Genomic DNA, 10,320 nt, shown 5'->3' with positions numbered 1-10,320 from the left:
GGGGGGGGGGGGGGGGGGGGGGGCTGGGGTTCTTCGTATCGTTCATCCCCAATAGTTGTATTGGCAGTCAATCATATTCAGGCTACCTACACTTTAAAAAGTCACTGGCTAACTCATTAATGAAAATGAGTAGTGGCTACTCAAACATCTCCAACCCTCAGTAGAACTCAAATCATAAAAGTGGTACTAAATCGTGTGTCAATAAGATTTCATATAATTTCATGTTTTTGAGTACTGTTAACAAATATTAACTTACTGAGTAAATAACTGTATTTATTCGTGTTCAGCTAATGTAAAGTTAATGATTATTTAATATTTTAAAGTCAATTGAACATTTCTTAAATAAGTTAATCTTACTTGATTCTATTATGTTTTGTATCTTTACTTAAATGATAAGAGGCTGCCAGCCCTCTTTTAAGGTCCTAACTACAGTGTCTATTCCAGATGCGTAGGAGTCAAAATAAGAATACTGTCGAAAAAATCAATAAATGTCTTAAAATATCAGTAGTTGTCAGACACGTTGATATTTGAGTAAAAAACACTTGATTTATCTGTGTTTTGCTGATATAGAATTATTACGTTTCTGCAAGTTATGTTTTTTGTTGTTGAATTTAGGATACTTTTACACAATGTTGTATGCATGTTTGAAGAAAGAAAAGTAATGAAGGTAAATAATTAAGTAGAAGCAATCCTGCATGTTTATGTTCAGTACATCAAATAATGTTCAAGTAACTTCAATCGTTAATTTTCAGAATACATAATACAATTTAGTGTTAAAAAGTCAATAGAACACAAAACAGTTAAGTATTTAGAACTTAAAAATAACCATATGGTTGGTGATGTCACTTTATTACTTTAAGTCTTGAACACTGTAATACTTTGGGTTACTCAAATGGTTCTAGGCAATGGGTTTCCTCCAAAAAATGTAGTTAGCTGAACTAATTACTTTTTACAGTGTGGGACATATGCTTCAGCCTATACCAGCATTTCCCAAACTCGGTCTTCGGGACCCCAAGGGGTGCACGTTTTGGTTTTTGCTCTAACACTACACAGCTGATGCAAATGATCAAAGCTCGACAATTTGTTGATTATTGGAATCAGATGCGTAGTGCTAGGGCAAAAACCAAAACATGTCCTCGGGACAAACCCACTGTCGCTGGACCAGAGGACCAAGTTTGGGAAACCCTGGCCTATACTGTTACCTGTCATCTCCCCCAACATGATCAATAGAGCACTACAGACCTTATACAATGTAAATGCTTTTACCAATATGGAAGCCATCAGTGTGAAGGGTGTAATGTAAAAAATGATTCACAGCACCAGATATATCTCAAAGTGAGTTTGCCTCCATTTTCACATGTAGTCCTATGTATTTTCAGGTCTGTAGTAACATACAGCTCCAAAACGCATTTATGTATGCATTCATACATGTTTGTATGTCTGCACACACATATATATTCATCATTATGTTCATGCATACATATTTTCATACACATATACGAGCATGGATGCACACCCTGCAGATAGGCCTACAGTCATCATACATAAACTCAGCAAAAAAAGAAACGTCCTCTCACAGTCAACTGTGTTTATTTTCAGCAAACTTAACATGTGTAAATATTTGTATGAACATGACAAGATTCAACAACTGAGACATAAACTGAATAAGTTGCACAGACATGTGACTAACAGAAATTGAATAATGTGTCCCTGAACAAAGGGGGGGTCAAAATCAAAAGTAACAGTCAGTATCTGGTGTGGCCACCATCTGCAATAAGTACTGCAGTGCATCTCCTCCTCATGGACTGCACCAGATTTGCCAGTTCTTGCTGTGAGATGTTACTCCACTTTTCCACCAAGGCACCTGCAAGTTCCCAAACATTTCTGGGGGGAATGGTCCTAGCCCTCACCCTCCGATCCAACAGGTCCCAGACGTGCTCAATGGGATTGAGATCCGGGCTCTTCGCTGGCCATGGCAGAACACTGACATTCCTGTCTTGTAGGAAATCACGCACAGAACGAGCAGTATGGCTGGTGGCATTGTCATGCTGGGGTGTCATCTCAGGATTTGCCTGCAGGAAGGGTACCACATGAGAAAGGAGGATGTTTTCCTTGTAATGCACAGCGTTGAGATTGCCTGCAATGACAACAAGCTCAGTCCGATGATGCTGTGACACACCGCCCCAGACCATGACGGACCCTCCACCTCCAAATCGATCCCGCTCCAGAGTACAAGCTTCGGTGTAACGCTTATTCCTTTGGCGATAAATGCGAATCCGACCAACACCCCTGGTGAGACAAAACCGCGATTCAACAGTGAAGCACTTTCTGACAGTCCTGTCTGGTCCAGCGACAGTGGGTTTGTGCCCGTAGGCGACGTTGTTGCCGGTGATGTCTGGTGAGGACCTGCCTTACAACAGGCCTACAAGCCCTCAGTCCAGCCTCTCTCAGCCTATTGCGGACAGTCTGAGCACTGATGTAGGGATTGTGTGTTCCTGGTGTAACTTGGGCAGTTGTTGTTGCCATCCTGTACCTGTCCCACAGGTGTGATGTTCGGATGTACCGATCCTGTGCAGGTGTTATTACACGTGGACTGCCACTGCGAGGACGATCAGCTGTCCGTCCTGTCTCCCTGTAGCGCTGTCTTAGTATGGACATTGCAATTTATTGCCCTGGCCACATCTGCAGTCCTCACGCCTCCTTGCAGCATGCCTAAGGCACGTTCACGCAGAGGAGCAGGGACCCTGGGCATCTTTCTTTTGGTGTTTTTCAGAGTCAGTAGAAAGGCCTCTTTAGTGTCCTAAGTTTTCATAACTGTGACCTTATTTGCCTACCGTCTGTAAGCTGTTAGTGTCTTAACGACCGTTCCACAAGTGGATGTTCATTAATTGTTTATGGTTCATTGAACAAGCATGGGAAAGTGTTTAAACCCTTTACAATGGCGATCTGTGGAGATATTTTGATATTTACGAATTATCTTTGAAAGACAGGGTCCTGAAAAAGGGACATTTCTTTTTTTGCTGAGTTTATTTCATGTATGAATACACAAACAATACACAACACATGAATAACATGGAAGTCTGCATTTAATGCATTTATTAATAGATTACTGAGATGAGTGACTCCATGCGGGAATTTAAGGACGAGACAATACGAGTAGAATGCATGACAGTGAATGGACATGGCACAAATACTATATGCCATCAATCTGGATATAGCCTACTGTAAACATTGTCATGGAAATTCTACAGAGGGACACTGGAAGTCAATCTTAAATGAATCATTCTTTACTATCAGCGTGCTGGAGAGGTTCCAACCAACTCAATGCACCAAGTACACATGTCAATCAGGTGCTCTACTGGGGCAGTCCAGTTAGTTCTCTTATATACAGACACGTTATATTTGAATGATTTAGCTTATTCATCATTCATAATTAATTAATCATTAACATTTGCTTCATTTATGTGACCGTCATATACTGGGTCATGCACGTGACAGACCAATACCTCACGAGGCTTCTTCTCTCTAAGCTGAGACCTTGAAACTGAGATATCTTTTGTTCTCAAAACAAGAGTCTGGGCGTACTGACAAATTGCAGATACTGAGAGTGAGGATTCGTTCAATCAATCACTTGCATGAACACAGAAATTGATTATTAGAAAAGCACAAACATAGAACACGGAAATGGGTTAACCTCTTTCAGCTAGGGGGCACTATTTTTATGTTTGGAAAAATAACGTTCCCAAGGTAAACTGACTATTTATCAGGCCCAGATGCTAGAATATGCATATAATTGACGGATTAGGATAGAGACTGGGAGTCTCGTGAGTGCAAACATCTGAAGATCATCAAAGGTAAGCGATTCATTTTATTGCTTTTCTGACTTTCGTGACCAAGCTAATTTGCGGCTAGCTGTTCTTACTGTTTTGACTAGTGATTGATAAACTCAACGCTTGGATTGCTTTCGCTGTAAAGCATATTCTCAAAATCTGACACGATAGGTGGATTAAAAACAAGCTAAGCTGTGTTTTGGTATATTTCACTAGTGATTTCATGATTATAAATCTATATTTTATTTTTATTTTTTATTTGGTGCTCTGCAATTCAGCGGTTGTTTACGAAAATGATCCCACTAAAGGGATCCGTGCGTCAAGAAGTTAAAAGAAAAGCACAAACATACCATTTTTTAAAATCACGTTCCCTCCTTGTATCACTCAATCTGTGATAATTATCATTACAAATTAAGCATTATATTATAACTTCTATCAAAAGGTCTATTAAAGTAAGGGAAATCAACACATAAAACCAGACACTTCATCATTTCTAACCCTTCATTCTGGGTTGTACAATCCTTTTTGTAAAACCATGATTTATTAACTTCTTCGAGATAGGGGGCAGCATTTCCACTTTTGGATAAATAGCGTGCACAATTTCAACTTCCTGCTACTCATTCCAGGAATAAATTATATGCATATGATTAGTAGGTGTGGATAGAAAACACTCTGAAGTTTCTAAAACTTGTTCAATCATGTCTGTGACTATAACAGAACTTATGTAGCAGGCAAAACCCCAAGGAAAAACTGTTCAGAATATATATATATTTTCCTCTGGCAGTTCCCTCAGTTGTCTTTGCCAAGGGAAATTAGATAGCACCCATTTTACAGTTCCTACGACTTCCACAGGATGTCACCAGTCTTTGGAATTAGGTTGAAGTTAATCATTGGTGAAATGAAGAAGAGGCACATCCTGGAACAACGTTACACTGTTGATAGTTACGCAAGAGGGAAAATGGTGCATGTTTTGTTTACTTTCTCTATTGAATATAGTTTGTCCCGTCTACAATATGATCGATTATTAACGTTTAATAATACGTGAAGTTGTATTACAAAAGTAGTTTGAAATATTTTGGCAAAGTTTATAGGCAACTTTTGAAATGTTTTGAAGTGACGTGTTTTGGAAAGCTGTTTTTTTCCGGATCAAACCTGCTTTATAAATGGACATTTTGGGTATACATGGACGGAATTAATCGAAAAAAAGGACCAATTGTGATGTTTATGGGACATATTGGAGTGCCAACAAAGAAGCTCGTCAAAGGTAATGCATGTTTTCTATTTTATTTCAGCGTTTTGTGTAACGCCGGCTACGCTAATTATTTTGTTTACAACTCGTTCAGGTGGTTCAGGGGGGTGCATGCTATCAGATAATAGCTTATCATGCTTTCGCCGAAAAGCATTTTTAAAATCTGACATGTTGGCTGGATTCACAACGAGTGTAGCTTTAATTGAGTACCCTGCATGTGTGATTTAATGAAAGTTTGAGTTTTATCGTATTTTATTTGAATTTGTCCCGATGCATTTCCCGAGGCTATTGGCCACTTGAGACGCTAGCGTCTCACTATCCCTAAGAGGTTTTAACCTCTACGGGATCAGTGTGCCCCCATGGGATGGTTGAGCTAACATAGGCTAATGTGATTAGCATGAAGTTGTAAGTAAAAAAAAATATCCCTGGACATACAGTGCCTTGCGAAAGTATTCGGCCCCCTTGAACTTTGCGACCTTTTGCCACATTTCAGGATTCAAACATAAAGATATAAAACTGTATTTTTTTGTGAAGAATCAACAACAAGTGGGACACAATCATGAAGTGGAACGACATTTATTGGATATTTCAAACTTTTTTAACAAATCAAAAACAGAAAAATTGGGCGTGCAAAATTATTCAGCCCCTTTACTTTCAGTGCAGCAAACTCTCTCCAGAAGTTCAGTGAGGATCTCTGAATGATCCAATGTTGACCTAAATGACTAATGATGATAAATACAATCTACCTGTGTGTAATCAAGTCTCCGTATCAATGCACCTGCACTGTGATAGTCTCAGAGGTCCCTTAAAAGCGCAGAGAGCATCATGAAGAACAAGGAACACACCAGGCAGGTCTGAGATACTGTTGTGAAGAAGTTTAAAGCCGGATTTGGATACAAAAATATTTCCCAAGCTTTAAACATCCCAAGGAGCACTGTGCAAGCGATAATATTGAACTGGAAGGAGTATCAGACCACTGCAAATCTACCAAGACCTGGCCGTCCCTCTAAACTTTCAGCTCATACAAGGAGAAGACTGATCAGAGATGCAGCCAAGAGGCCCATGATCACTCTGGATGAACTGCAGAGATCTACAGCTGAGGTGGGAGACTCTGTCCATAGGACAACAATCAGTCGTATATTGCACAAATCTGGCCTTTATGGAAGAGTGGCAAGAAGAAAGCCATTTCTTAAAGATATCCATAAAAAGTGTCGTTTAAAGTTTGCTACAAGCCACCTGGGAGACATACCAAACATGTGGAAGAAGGTGCTCTGGTCAGATGAAACCAAAATTGAACTTTTTGGCAACAATGCAAAACGTTATGTTTGGCGTAAAAGCAACACAGCTCATCACCCTGAACACACCATCCCCACTGTCAAACATGGTGGTGGCAGCATCATGGTTTGGGCCTGCTTTTCTTCAGCAGGGACAGGGAAGATGGTTAAAATTGATGGGAAGATGGATGGAGCCAAATACAGGACCATTCTGGAAGAAAACCTGATGGAGTCTGCAAAAGACCTGAGACTGGGACGGAGATTTGTCTTCCAACAAGACAATGATCCAAAACATAAAGCAAAATCTACAATGGAATGGTTCAAAAATAAACATATCCAGGTGTTAGAATGGCCAAGTCAAAGTCCAGACCTGAATCCAATCGAGAATCTGTGGAAAGAACTGAAAACTGCTGTTCACAAATGCTCTCCATCCAACCTCACTGAGCTCGAGCTGTTTTGCAAGGAGGAATGGGAAAAAATGTCAGTCTCTCGATGTGCAAAACTGATAGAGACATACCCCAAGGGACTTACAGCTGTAATCGCAGCAAAAGGTGGCGCTACAAAGTATTAACTTAAGGGGGCTGAATAATTTTGCACGCCCAATTTTTCAGTTTTTGATTTGTTAAAAAAGTTTGAAATATCCAATAAAATTCATTCCACTTCATGATTGTGTCCCACTTGTTGTTGATTCTTCACAAGAAAATACAGTTTTATATCTTCATGTTTGAAGCCTGAAATGTGGCAAAAGGTCGCAAAGTTCAAGGGGGCCGAATACTTTCGCAAGGCACTGTATCTGATATTGGCAGAAAGCTTAAAGTATTGTTAATCTAACTGCACTCTCCAATTTACAGTAGCTATTACAGTAAATTAATATCATGCTATTGTTTGAGGAGAATGCACAATTTTGAACATAAAAATATATTAATAAACTATTTAGGCACATTTGGGCAGTCTTGATACAAAATTTTGAACAGAAATGCAGTGGTTCATTTGACCAGTCTAAAACTTTGCACATACACTGATGCCATCTAGTGAACATAATTTAAATTGCACCTGGGCTGGAGTAATACATCATGGCCTTTCTTTTTTATTTTTTCATCCACTTTGAACATCCTTTCATCTGCACAGATGTGAAATACCTATTGCTTCCACATATCTTGTGTGCTCAGATCTGTTCAGGTTATTAATGACAAATCAGTATTTCAATGCATTTCTAGTCTAAAGTGATATACATTTCGCAGTGTGGAGACCTCCACAATCAACCTGAGAGAGAATAAAGTAGATGGCACACGTCAAATGTATGGTTTATGACCCTATGTCAGGATGACGTGTGCACGCCCATATTTGGGCATCCGGTCAGGACATCCTGTTCCTGTTCTCACGCCTTACAGGGTGTGCTAATTTATGCATATATTGTATTTATTCCTTTGAAGTAGTCATGATGATTGATGTGTAGGGACCTGGTTGAACTGGTTGAACTGTGGTTGAATCTGTGTTTGAACATTTGAAAGAGAAGGGTCGCACACCCCCTATTTTAGTGCCCTTAGGGTTGTTATCTATGAAGCAGGAATGTCTGGGAGGGTGATTGTGTGTGTATGTCTCTGCCTGGGGTGTTAGAAACAAGGTCTCTTCGCATTGTGTACATTTCAAGCTTTCAACAACAATAAAACAGCCATCTAAATAATGTTTCTTGGCCTAACACACTGTTGAGTTTCCTATTTAGTTGTCTTTATATGTACATGTGCCGAGCTCCAGGTGGCTCCAGCCTATGGATGTTCGGTGCATGTACACCGGGGGGATCAAAAGTGTATAATCTACACACATGTTTATTGACTTTTAAAAAGACCACAGTAACATGACAGATATAGTGGAGATCCAACAACAATCTGCTAGTGGATATTCAATGTACAACAGTAGTCTTTGTTAACAAGCAATACGTGTTAAATATGTGTCACAGTCAATCATGACAGCCTCTTTATGAAAGGACTTTACTTATGACTTAAACAGATTAATTTTCTACCCATCTTATTAATTAGGACCTACATGCCGGACAGATTATCTACCCATGGAGGGAAAATTTACGGAGCTTTGATGGAGCGTGCAAGGATGTCATGGCGTAGGGGGAATTGGAAACGGATGCAGGTCAGGGCTAACCAGGCCCTATATCTGTAAGAAAGGAATAGTAAAAAGGTTTAATTATGACATGCTTTAAACTGTATGTACTTAATATTTTGAATTAAATAAATGGTATCTCACCCTTTAACGAAAGGGGATCTCTTGTTTTCTCTCGCCCGGTCTGTCGTGGAGAAATGCAATGTCTTAAAAAAAACGATGTATTATTTTATAGTCTTTCCTACAACGGTATGTTATAAACATTAAAGGTTATTCAAGTTTAGTACTGGGGGTGTTGTAATGATGTACAACTGTAGGCTGCCAATGTTTTTACATAAAACACCCAAGATTGGGTCATTAATTCTAACATGTCTTAAAGTTTGTACTAAATATTTTGGAATTAATAAAAGGAATTTAGAACAGTATCTCACCTTTTAACGATAGAAATATGTCCTTTCCATCTATCACCCCGGTCTGTCGCGAAGAAAAAGACTTAGGGAAAAGCCATGTGCGTGTGCGGACACCCCCCAAGGTGCTAACCCTGAGGATGCAGGAAATCAAAAAGGCAATACATGCATACAAAATGTGTGTGCGTGTGCCGGGACAGGGGGAGTGTGTGTTTCAAAAACAAAAGGGGTATTGGGGTGTGTGTCTCTGTAGGGATCGTTTGAATTCAAGGCTTGCACTATCATGCATACTTTATGTGCCTACCCCCCTATCAGAAAGTGTGTGACGGCGTCTCTTAAAATGGGCACTTTCGATTCATTAACACATAGGTCTTTCAAATCCGAATTTCTCACCCCAGAGGATGTGGGGGCTAAAAAGTCAAACACCAAGAGGATGTGGGGGATAAAAAGTCAAACACCCCAGAGGTGTGGGGGGTAAAAAGTCAAACACCCCAGAGGTGTGGGGGGTAAAAAGTCAAACACCCCAGAGGATGTGGGGGGGTAAAAAGTCAAACACCCCAGAGGTGTGGGGGGTAAAAAGTCAAACACCCCAGAGGATGTGGGGGGCTAAAAAGTCAAACACCCCAGAGGATGTGGGGGGGTAAAAAGTCAAACACCAAGAGGATGTGGGGGGGTAAAAAGTCAAACACCCCAGAGGATGTGGGGGGGTAAAAAGTCAAACACCCCAGAGGATGTGGGGGGGTAAAAAGTCAAACACCCCAGAGGTGTGGGGGGTAAAAAGTCAAACACCCCAGAGGATGTGGGGGGTAAAAAGTCAAACACCCCAGAGGATGTGGGGGGTAAAAAGTCAAACACCCCAGAGGATGTGGGGGGGTAAAAAGTCAAACACCCCAGAGGATGTGGGGGGGTAAAAAGTCAAACACCCCAGAGGATGTGGGGGGGTAAAAAGTCAAACACCCCAGAGGATGTGGGGGGGTAAAAAGTCAAACACCCCAGAGGATGTGGGGGGGAAAAAAGTCAAACACCCCAGAAAGAATACAGTATGTCTAGACCGACCCCCGGGGTCAAACATTGATATTTCTAATCAGCGCCCGGTGCCCCCACCCCGGTCTTTACATTTACATCGGACACCCCCCAAGGTGCTAACCCTGAGGATGCAGGAAATCAAAAAGGCAATACATGCATACAAAATGTCTCGTCACCCCTCCTGTTGTTTGAATTCACTGCCTTTGTTCTCTAAACCAAATAATCAGGGTGTTGCATACATGATATCGCCCAAAAAAAACGTCACCACAATGCCCCGTAAACTAATTCCGTACTTTCTCTCCTTTTGAGCCATGACCGCGAACGAGTCTAGTGAAGCATATACTTTCCCACCCTGTTAGCACCGCTTTAGCGCAGCAACAAGCCAACAGGTCAACAGCCCCGAATATCTATCGGCCAGGACA

The sequence above is a fragment of the Oncorhynchus mykiss genome, chromosome 13 (genome assembly GCF_013265735.2).
Source record: "Oncorhynchus mykiss isolate Arlee chromosome 13, USDA_OmykA_1.1, whole genome shotgun sequence".
In the NCBI taxonomy this organism is placed as follows: domain Eukaryota; kingdom Metazoa; phylum Chordata; class Actinopteri; order Salmoniformes; family Salmonidae; genus Oncorhynchus; species Oncorhynchus mykiss.
Note: the sequence above shows the minus strand (reverse complement) of the source record.